This window comes from Aotus nancymaae, unplaced genomic scaffold, assembly GCF_030222135.1.
Source record: "Aotus nancymaae isolate 86718 unplaced genomic scaffold, 86718_ANA_hifiasm-v0.15.2.pri h1tg000028l, whole genome shotgun sequence".
Lineage (NCBI taxonomy): Eukaryota > Metazoa > Chordata > Mammalia > Primates > Aotidae > Aotus > Aotus nancymaae.
In genome coordinates, this window is record NW_026988441.1 from 23,543,676 (window position 1) to 23,555,599 (window position 11,924).

Sequence of the window (11,924 nt, forward strand, 5' to 3'; positions counted from 1 at the left end):
AGGCCACTGGGGCCCATGCCTGGCTGTTGAGTATTTTGAACATCTCTCAGGGGTATGTGGTAGGTGCTCAGGAAGCAACTGTGGAATTAAATGTTCTGTAGATGGTCATCAACAAGGGTGATGTTTCTAATTAAAGAATAATCCCTGCGAGTCTTTTCTGAGAATATCCTTTTCTCTTTTATCTCTGCAAGTCCAAATCTTATTTTTTATGACTCAGATCAAACAACAGAAAGTAAGAGCTGGATGGAATCAACTTTAATCCAACTTCCACAATTAAATAATAAGGAAAGTTGAGTCCTGGAGCTGGGAAGTGATTCACCCAAAGTGCCAGGCCTCCACAAAGCCTTTGTGAATTTTCTCACCAGCTCTGTAACCATAGGTGCCTGGAAATATTCCCCTTCCCCACTGAATCCTTGAATTCCAGTTTATTCGGGGCCAAGAGGAAAACTCCCCTTCTGAAGGTGTATTGGTCAATTTTCACACTGCTGAAATAGACATACCCAAGACTTGGCAATTTACAAAAGATAGAGGCTTAATTGGACTTATGGTTCCACGTGGCTGGGGAAGCCTCACAATCAGGGTGGAAGGCAAGGAGGAGCAAATTATGTCTTACATGGAATGGAAGCAGGCAAAGAGAGAGCTTGTACAGAAAAATTCCTATTTTTAGAACCATCAGATCTTGTGAGACTTATTCACTGTCATGAGAACAGCATGAGAAAGACTTGCCCCCATGATTCAATTACCTCTCACCTGGTCCCTCCCACAACACCTGGAAATTCAAGATGAGATTTGGGTGGGGACACAGCCAAGCCATATCATCCCGCCCTTGGGCCCTTCCAAATCTCATGTCCTCACATTTCAAAACCAATCATGCCTTCCCAACAGTCCCCCAAAATCTTTACTCATTTCAGCATTAACTCAAAAGTCCACAGTCCAAAGTCTCATCTGAGAAAAGGCAAGTCTTTTCTGCCTATGAGCCTGTAAAATCAGAAGCAAGTTAGTTAGAAACAATATGGGTACAGACATTGAGTAAATACAGCCATTCCAAATGGGAAAAAATGGCCAAAACAAAGGGGCCATAAGTTCATGCAAGTCCCAAATCTAGCGGGGCAGTCAAATCTTAAAGCTTCAAAATGATCTTCTTTGACTCCATGTCTCACATCCAGGTCACGCTGATGCAAGGGGTGGTCTCACGTGGCCTTGGGCAGCTCTGCCTCTGTGGCTTTGCAGGGTACAGCCACCCTCCCAGCTGCTTTCACAGGCTGGTGTTGAGTGTCTTTGGCTTTTCCAGGAGCACACTGTAAGCTGTCAATGGATCTACCATTCCAGGGTCTGGAGGATAGTGGCCCTCTTCTCACAGCTCCACTAGGCAGTGCCCCAGTAAAAACTCCCACCCCATATTTTCCTTCTACATTGCCATGGCAGAGGTTCTCTATGAGGGCCCTGCCCCTGCAGCAAACTTCTGACTGGACATCCAGGCATTTGCATACATTCTCTGAAATCCAGGCAGAGGTTCCCAAACCTCAAGTATTGACAGCTGCCAAGGCTTGAGGCTTGTACCCTCTGAACCCAGGACCCAACCTCTTCATTGGTGCCTTTCAGTCATGGCTGGAGCAGCTGCGATATAAAGCACCAAGTTTCTAGGCTTCATAAAATAGGGACCCTGGGCCCATCCCGTGAAACCACTGTTTCCTCCTAGGCCTCCAGGCCTGTGATGGGAGGGGCCTCTGTGAAGTCTCCTGACATGCCCTGGAGACATTTTCCCTAGTGTCTTGGGGATTAACATTCGGCTCCTCCTTATGCAAATTTCTGCAGCTGGCTTGAATTTCCCCTTAGAAAATAAGATTTTCTTTTTTATTGCATCATCAGGCTACAAATTTTCCAAATTTTTATGCTTTGTGTCCCTTTTGAAACTGAATGCCTTTAACAGCACCCAAGTCACCTTTTGAATGCTTTGCTCCTTAGAAATTTCTTCCTCCAGATACCCTAAATCATCTCTCTCAAGTTCAAAGTTCCAAAACTCTCTAGGGTGGGGCAAAATGCTGCCAGTCTCTTTGCTAAAACATAGCAAGAGTCACCTTTGCTTCTGTTTCCAACAAGTTCCTCATCTCCATCTGAGACCACTTCAACCTTGAACTTACTGTTCATATCACAATCAGCATTTTTGTCAAAGCCGTTCAACAATTCTCTTGGAAGTTCTAATCTTTCCCACGTTTTCCTATCTTATTCTGAGCTCTTCAAACTGTTATAACCTCTGCCTGTTACCCAGTTCCAAAGTTGCTTCCAGAATATTTGGGTATCTTCTCAGCAGTGACCCAATATACTGGTACCAACTTACTGTATTAGTCTGTTTTCATGCTGTTGATAAAGACATACCTGAGACTGGGCAATTTACAAAAGATAGAGGTTTAATTGGACTTAAAATTCCATGTGCCTGGGGAAGCCTCACAATCATGGTGGAAGGCAAGGAGGAGCAAGTTACATCTCACATGGATGGCAGCAGGCAAAGAGAGGGCTTGCACAGAAAAACTCTTGTTTTTAAAACTGTCAGATCTCATGAGACTTATTAACTATCATGAGAACAGCATGGGAAAGACTTGCCCACATGATTCAATTACCTCCCACTGTGTTCCTCCCACAACACCCGGAAATTCAAGATGAGATTTGGGTGGGGACACAGCTGTACCATATCAAAGGGTTTGCAAAGAAAAAAAGTCAACTCACAAAAGTCAGATTAATTAGAGAAAAGGCATATAAATGTATTAATGGGCAATGGTAGGAGAAACACAGCGTAAGGACTCCTATCCCCAAAGGGGTTCAGAAGCTTACATGCCATCTTGAAGCTCAGAAAACATAGGACTTGCCATCAACAGTGGATTGGAAAAATAAATCTATATTTGTGGATTTATATGTGGTAGATATATACCATAGAATACTACACAGCCATAAAAAGACTAAAGTCATGTTCTTTGCAGCAGCATGGATGCATCTGGAGACCATTATCCTAAGCTTATAAATGTAGGAACAGAAAACCAAATACTGCAGGTTCTCACTTCTAAGTGGGAGCTAAACATTGGGCACTCATGGATGTAAAAATGGGAACAGACACTGGGGACTTTGCAAGGGGGAGGAAGGGAGAGGGACAGGGTTTGAAAATGATCTATTGGGGACTATGCTCACTACCCGGGTGATGGGTTCAATCATGCTACATCCCCTGAATCTAAAATAAAAATTGAAATTAAATAAAAATAATAGCATAGGTGGGCTTGTTAAGTAGATGAAATTTCACAGGTGGCTGCCCTCAGAGGGGGTAGATGGTAGATCGTTTTTTGAGACCCTTAAAGGTGTCAGGCTCTCAATGTATATTTCCTAGAGCCAGAAAAGGACAAGGGGAGGCCTCAGAGAAAACGTGGCTGCATCAGTGCAGACTCTTTACAGATGCAAATCTCCCCCCACAGAATACAGCTTTGCAGGGAGACTTCTGTTTGCCGGCTCTCTGAACGGCCATCTCAGATTATTTCAAAAATAGATTTTGGGATAAAATATTTGGTTTCCCTAAGTGATCGCACTTGTGTCGCTAGATCCTGAAGAATTTGCATAGATTGTAGCATCTCTAAGTGGCGGGTTCTGCTATCGCCTCTACTTTACAAGTGAGGAAACTGAGGCTCAGGGAGTTTAAGTCACTGGCCGGGTGCACATAGCAAGTAGTTGGTGAAGCTCTTACCTGCTGTGCTTTGAATCTTCTTTTTCAGCCATACTCTTCCTCGTGCCTCGCCTCCTTCAGACCTGGAGGGCAGGGCATCATTTCAGACTTCCTGCTGCCCAGGCACAGTGGGAGAGAAGCATTAGCGAGGGCTTAGCACGTGTTTAATGAGTAAAAGAATGAATGCATGAATGCTAAGAACAGCTGAACTGTGATACGAAGGTGAGATGTATTCACAGTTCACATTCAGTTGGGGTGGGGGGTAGGCAGGTGTTAGAATGTTGGATGCAAGCTGAAACGCAATTCATGAGTGCTTACAGTGAAGCCAGCATGGCTGTCACTAGATAAAAGGCTCCTTCTCCAGCCTGGAGCTATAAATATCATCTTTGCAAGTTTGCATGGCTTTTCCCAAGTCTTTTCTGAAAACCCGCAGGACAGGAAGTCTAAATGAGTTTCCTCTCGGTTACTAGACACTTTGGAAGGGAGCTCTTGCCCAGGTTTGCCATGCAATTTGCTGCCGGAAACCTCCATCATCCTTTCCCTCCTCAGAGGGCAAGTTTTCCCATCTAATTATCCGAAGCAGTAGCTGGGGATCTAAGCAGAAGCTGGAGGGTTTCCACACAGTTGCTGTAGACTACCTGCCTGTCTTTGAAGATAGTGGCATGACAATTTGAGGAGACACTGCAGATTTCCTCAGCAATGTCACCTCAACTGTGACCTGCCAACGCCATTTATATGTGGATGAGAACACAATCCAACCTCAACAGTAGCATAAGTTTAGTTCTAGAGAGAAAAGGCCCCTACAAAATGCCAGTTCTGACAACTCTGCCTGCAGGTTTCAATTTTATTTAAATGAACGCCCATTGTTGGCAAGATATACTGATAAGCCCACATTTTCAAGATCAACCCACAGATGTAAAACACGAGCAGATACTGCAGAGAGCCCTTTGATTCCAGGAAACTGCCATGTTCTGTAGGCAAAGGTTCGTTCTCTTTTTTATGTTGTTGGAGCTGCTCTGTATTTTAATGCACGTGCTCCTAACTTACACAGGGAAGAGTCACTTAGAGACTTCCTGTGTCTATAGCAGCTTTATGAGGCTAGAGGGATTTTAAAGGCACAACCTGCGTGCAATACCTGGAGTAATTCTGCAACTTAGTAAAAGTTTTGAGGGTTTTTTTAAAGCCAGATTAACTGATGATTGCCAGAGTACTCTAAATAAGAGTTGATAATATGAACTCTCTTTGCATTCAAAGTCACTGAATCTTAAAAATAGAAAAGGGAACTAAAATGTTGGTCCCGAAGTTGCTAATGGAGACTCTCACTGGGGCCTCCTGGTAAAACACTGGCCTTTGTTTCTCTCCTCCTTCTTTCCTCCTGTTTATCTATTCATCCAAGCAGGACATGTCTTACTAGAGGCTCTGCTCTCACCGCTGTTTGTAATGGAGGCACATGGCAGTGAGGAAGGCAGGTAAGACCGTACTCTCATCAAATTTCATCCCAGGGCATGACGGTGTGGGAAAGGCAGGAAATATACAAGTAAACAGATGAATAAAGAAGGTATTTTCAGTGTGAAAAGGGCTATGAAGAAAAATTAAATTTGTGTCTTGTAGAGAGTGACGTGTGGAGTGCAGTGGCTACTTTAGATGGAGTGAGTAGAGAAGAGTTTCCAGAGGAAGTGACCTCTCAGCCAGTACCCGGATGGCGAGGACGCCGCATATCAGAGGGGCTGAGGAAAGGGCGCTGCACACAGAGGACAAGCCAGGCGACCCTGACCTGAGGCTGCGCACTGCCTCCTGGGAAAAGGCTCAAGAATGATCTGAGAAAGTCATGATTTGAAAATGTGGAGCTGTCTGTGCCTACTAGGACAAAGAGGGGAACCAGCGCACTGTGGATGATTCTTCTTCAAGCACTTCCACCAGAATTTCACTTTTGGAAAACGTTTTTTTCAGGTATTGGTTATTTTCCTTCTTAGCCACTTGATGGCACTGTTGCACCATGTAATTTTACTAGGTCCCTGTTGAGGATGGTGTTGGAAATAATGACGGTGTATCTACCTGAGACGGAGACAATCTTGTTTTTTTTCCATGTTAAGCAACAATTTGCTACTGTTGAAATTCTTTTCCACCAGGAAGGACTGCTTTCACCCAAAACCTAGAAGAGGGTTGCTATGTCTGTAGAGGCCAGTCTTGATGGATTTGGAACCCCAAAACCACAAAATTCTCTGTCTCAATAAATCTGCCCCATGACTCACCTCACCCTTGTAAACCAAAAAGTATCTGAGGCAAGTCTCAATCAATTTAGAAGTTTACTTTGCCAAGGTTAAGGACATGCCTGTGACACCCTCAGGATGTCCTGATGACATGTGCCCAAGGCAGTCAGGCTACAGCTTGGTTTAATACATTTTTGGGAGAAATAAGATAGCAATCAATAGCTGTAAGATGGACATTAGTTCATCCCAGAATGGTGGGACAACTTGAAGGCAGTGGGATTGGGGAGGCTTCCAGGTTACAGTGAATTCAAAGATGTTTCTATTGACAATTGGTTGAAAGAGTTAAGACCTGGAGTAAACAGAAGGGAGTGTCCAGGTTCAGATAAGGGGCTATGGAGACCAAGGTTCTTACTGTGCAGATGAAAGCTTCATGTAGCAGACTTCAAAGATAATACACTGTGAATGTTCCTTATCAGACTCAAAAAAAATGCCAGACACTTAGTTAATTCTCTCCTGGATCAAGGAAAAGACCTAGAAAGGAAAGGGGATTCTCTATAGAATGTAGATTTTTCCCTCAAGAGACAGCTTTGCAGGGCCATTTTAAAATGTGCCATAGAAATCTATTTTAGGGTAAAATAGTTTGATTTCTTTCAGGGCCTGCTATCTTTCATGCGATGCTATACTAAATTCAGGGTGGGATTTGGTGTCTCTTTGCTACAAAAAGTCTTAAGATCTCTGTTTTACTGTTAATGCTGGTCAGTTGTGCCTGAATTCTAATAGGAGGAGTGTATGGTGAAGACTCTCCGACCCTTGCCTCCTCATCATGGCCTGAACTCATTTTTCAGCTAAACTTTGGAATGAATGCCCTTGGCCAAGAGGAGGGGTCCATTCAGATGGTTGAGTGGGCTTAGAATTTTAGTTTTAGTTTACATCCCTAAGGCAGAGTAGGATGCTCATGTTGGTTTCTAGGGAGTGAGAGATGCTTAAAAAAAAAAAAAAAAAAAAAAAAGTTCATTTGGGAAAGCCGGCATAACAGATACATAATTAACAAGACACTCACTTCTACCTCCATAAACCTTGGGAACTGGCTGCTGGGAGGTGTGGAGGAAATTCCATCCCCTGAAGCTTATCAAGTCACTTAATGTCCTGCATAACACCGTGTCATACTGCCATGGAAAGACTTGGATCCTGCAGAGGATGAGTGATTGAGTGGATACACGTGGTTGCCAGTACAAACCTGTAAGCCAAGATGAGTCCCGTTTTCAAACTCGAGTCACGTTCACCAACTCGAGTCCCATTCTCCTGGAGACCAGCCTTCCTCCTGTGGCCCACATTGCACCCTGCAGACACTGTCAACATTTCCTCCTGTTTGGGTGTAACTTTTGCATTCCTACAGCTCTCAAACCAGCATTCATGGCACAGTCTGCTGTTCTTTGAAAAGCAGCTTAACCGCCGGGCGCGGTGGCTCACGCCTGTAATCCCAGCACTTTGGGAGGCCAAGGCGGGTGGATCACGAGGTCAAGAGATCGAGACCATCCTGGTCAAAATGGTGAAACCCTGTCTCAACTAAAAACACAAAAAAAATTAGCTGGGCACGGTGGTGCATGCCTGTAATCCCAGCTACTCAGGAGGCTGAGGCAGGAGAATTGCCTGAACCTAGGAGGTGGAGGTTGTGGTGAGCCGAGATCACGCCATTGCACTCCAGCCTGGGTAACAAGAGCGAAACTCCGTCAAAAAAAAAAAAAAAAAAAAAAAGGAAAGCAGCTTAACCTCTTTGCCCTGCCTTATTAGAATGGGTTCCTAGTGGGCACTGGAGCTGTCAGAGGCATCTGAACCAGAATAACTCCATTTTGAATAGGGGCTGGGTAAAATAAGGCTGAGATCTGTGGACTGCATTCTTAGGTTAGGAGTTCTAAGTCACAGGATGAGATAGGAGTTTGGCGCAAGATATGGGTCATAAAGACCTTGCTGATAAAACAGGTTGTAGTAAAGAAACTGACTAAAACCCACCAAAAGATGGTGATGGAATTGACCTCTGTTCATGCTCGTGGCTTATTATATGCTAGTTATAATATATTAGCATGCTAAAGGACACTCCTACCAGTACCATGACAGTTTGCAAATACCATTGCAATGCCATGAAGTTACCCTATATAGTCTAAAAAGGGGAAGAACCCTCAGTTCTGGGAGTTTCCCACCCCTTTCCTGGAAAACTCATGAATAATTAACCACTTGGTTAGCATATAATCACGAAGTGACAATAAGCTGCAGTAGAGCAGCTCAAGCCGCTCTCGGCCTACAGAGTAGCCATTCTTTATTCCTTTGCTTTCTTTAATAAATCTGCTTTCACTTTATGAACTCACCCCAAATTCTTTCTTGTGTGAGATCCAAGAACACTTTCTTGGTCTGGATCTGGACCCCTTTTTGGTAACAAAGTCTCAGTTAGCGTAGTGGTCAGGGTCAGCTAGTGATTGGACAGATTTATTTAAATGCCTAGAATGAAGTATCTCTCAGTCTTTGCAGATGGGTTCTCTGCGTGTGTTGGGGCACGCGGTCAGCGCTCTCTAGGCGGTTGACAACTCTGCCTCCACTGTCCTTCCCACTTGCGCAGGGCCTCAACTTCAGTCAGTAGTGACAGCTTAGGGCCTCCTCAGGTTTCCTGGACATGTGCAAAGCCCTACTGGACAGATTCTCAGGGTCTTCTAGATTCCCAGGAATGTGACAGAGCTTTTCAAGGCCCTTATGGACATCTTATTCCTTAGCTTTTCCTTTAAGCTTTTCCTAAGTCTATTGTTTTCACCCACTGTTATCCATTACCTTGGGCAGATGTACTGCTGAAACAGTACTAAATGCTCTAGACAAATGCTCTTCCTTCCCCCAAGGATTTTAGCACTAGGCCGCTAATAAAGACAAGGCTCTCTAGTTGTGTCTTTCCGGGAAGCACAGGACCAGTCAAATAATGACTCTCTTTGGGAATGAGATCTATTCTATTCTTTTCAGTACCGGGACTGCAGGTGATTTCCAAGGCTGCTGCTGAGCTGGAGTGAGAGCAGGAGACGAGGGCAAGTTAAAATACTACAGAGCACTTGGTTCTTACTGGGATTCAGCTGCTTTTTCTACATAAACCTCCCTGGGGTGTTGCAAGCCTTTGGTGAATTTTCAGAGTCCAGAAAAAGTTGTTTCTCGCCATTTTTTGCCAGTGTTTTAATGTTTTTTGTGTGTGGAGGAGTAAATTTTCAGAGATTCTGTACTCTGCTGTCTTTGCTGATGCGTGCCTGCTCCTTTCCTTTTGGAGTTGCAAGGAACCTGTCTAGCCTCATAGAAGCCACCTCTGCCTAGCAGCAGACAGCCCATCAGTTTAGGACAATGAGACTGCAGCTCACTGCCATGAGCTACAAGATGCAGCTGTCTGTATTATCATCCCCTAAAGATGCAGAGAACTCTCCAAAAACAATTGATTTTTACCTGACGGTCAATTACTAAGAAAAAATATAACTTCAAATTAAACTCCTAGTGGGAGAATGCTGCAATGTTAAAATTGTCATAATTTTCAATTCAGTTCAGACATGTCACTCCAGTCCGATATTGTCATGAGCCCATTCATGCAGTAAGTCTCTGTTGAACAGCTGGCATCAGTTAAACTTAGTGGCCTGGAAGAGGCAGAGCTGAATAAGATGTAGTCACTATGAGGAAGGAGACCCAGGCATCTAGGATCACCTCCCCATTGACTTCCACACTGCATTTCAATAGAAAAAAAGGCTGGCTGACTGGCACCTCCTAAATTGCCTTCCTATAGATGGCAGGCATAGTATGAGGGGACTCTCTCCAGAAGGCATTGTTTTACTTAAACAAGATCAAACCCCCGCCCCACTCCTCCATCTACCAAGATCCTTTCACATGTAATTTCTAACACTGTAAACCCAAGACCCTTTCCTGTGTTATTTCTAAGGCTGTAAACCCAAGATCCTTTCACATGTAATATCTAGAGTGTAAGCCTCTATAAAGGCAGAGCTTCTCTTTGTTAAATGAGCTTGGCTGTTAGACAAATTGTTGCCTCGCTCCTGGCCATAATAATAAAACACCTCTTCCTTCCTAGTTTGGTGTCTGAGAGGTCTGTTTCTCAAGGCCGTTCCTGCATCAACTGCTGATCCGTAATGGAGGAAAAGGAGGCAGCCAGGCCCAGCACCTCATGTCTCAGGGGCTCCAAGGAAGGGGTGTGCAATGGCGCCCGCAGACCTCCTGAGCGAGGTGGCATTTGGGTTCAATGGTTTTGGGCAACATTATTTATCCTCGTAAATATTCTTGACTTAAAGATCTTTTAAATATTTTTTATTTGCATTTTGTAAGATTTCAATAGCTGTAGGGGTACAAGTGGTTTTGGTTACATAGATGAATTGTATAGTGTTGAAGTCGGAGATTTTAGTGCGCCTGTCACCTGAGTAGTGTACATTGTACTCAATGAGTAGTTTATTGTGACTCACCTTCCTCCCACCCTCCTGCTTTTGAATCTCCACAGTTCATTATATTCCTCTGTATGTCTTTGCATACCCATGGCTTAGCTCCCACTTATAAGTGAGAATGTTAATACTTGGTTTTCCATTCCTGACTTACTTCACTTAGAATAATGGCCTCTAGCTCCATCGAAGTTGTTGCAAAAGACATTATTTTATTCCTTTGTATGGATGAGTAGTATTTCATGGTGTGTGTGTTTGTGTACACACACCACACTTTATCCACTCATCGGTTGATGGGTACGTAGGTTGATTCCATGTAGTTGCAATTGTGAATTGTGCTGTAATAAAGATATGCATGCAGGTGTTTTTTGACGTAGTGACTTTTTTGGGAGGTAGATCCCAGGAGCAGAATTTCTGGATAGAATAATAGATCTACATTTAGTTCTTTGACAAAAATCCACACCATTTTCCACAGAGGTTTTGCTAATTTACAGTCCCACCAGCTGTGTTTAAGTGTTCCATTTTCACTACATCCATACCAATATCTATTGCTTTTTGACTTTTTAAAATGTCCATTCTGACTGGGATAAAGTGGTGCCTCATTATGGTTCTAATTGCATTTCTCTGATGATTGGTGACGTTGAGCATTTTTTTCCTATGTCTGTTGGCTTTCTGCATGTCTTCTTTTGAGAAATGTGTATTCACTTGACTCAGGGATTTTATCCTTGCTCTTGTTTCTTCCTGGAATGTTCTTGCTTTACCAACCTAGGACTCTTCTCTTCATTCACGTCTCAATGCCAAGGTTTTCCCTGAGGATCTGATCTAGCTTCTCTTTCCCCATTGAGATGGAGCAGGAGGCCTCTTTATTAGCAAATCCCAAGCATGAAAATCAAGGAGAATCATGGGTTCCTTCGAAATCTCAGGCACCTAGGTAGCTCCAGAAGTCAATAAGTTACTTGTTAATAAAGAAGGCAATAGTAGCCTAAAGGACACCTGAGGAAATTAGAGTCCTAGAGATGTTTGCTTTCCCTAAAGAACCCAAGCAGAACATCTTAACCTGTGCTCCTGAATTGTCTTTCAGAAACTCAGAACTCCACTGGAGACCCCTAATGAAGGGATCAGACAACATGCAGACCTCAGGTAAGTGGGAAGTGAAGACTGAACTTTAACTGTCATCTTTTGTTATAAGTTTCTTCCTGGGGGGCTTGGAGAAAGTCACTCACCCTAGCCAGTTGACATTCTTCTACTGGTTGGTAAGGTAGCTATGCCTATAATGCTCGTGCTTTGGGTGGCCAAGGTGGGAGGATTGCTTGAGACCAGGAGCTTGAGACCAGCTGAGCAACATAGTGACATTCCATCTCACTATGTTTTTTTTTTTTTTTGAAAAATTTAAAAATTAGGCACTGGGGTGCACACCTGTAGTCCCAGCTGCTCAACAGGCTGAGGCAGGAGGCTGCAGTGAGCTATGATCATGCCACTGCACTCCAGCCTGGGTGACAGAGTGAGACACTATCTCAAAAAAAAAAAAAAGGACATTTTTCTACTGACCTCAGATTT

General features: G+C 43.8%; 1 long non-coding RNA gene across 1 annotated transcript in view; it reads left to right on the forward strand.

Annotated features, from left to right (window-relative positions):
* Positions 1–11,507, forward strand: part of LOC135276653 (uncharacterized) — a 255,398-nt gene extending 243,891 nt beyond the window's left edge. The window contains exons 3-4 of the long non-coding RNA XR_010344189.1: positions 5,315–5,653; positions 11,449–11,507. This is a non-coding gene — a long non-coding RNA (uncharacterized LOC135276653). The remainder of the gene's footprint in view (positions 1–5,314; positions 5,654–11,448) is intronic.
* Positions 11,508–11,924: the final 417 nt, after the last annotated feature.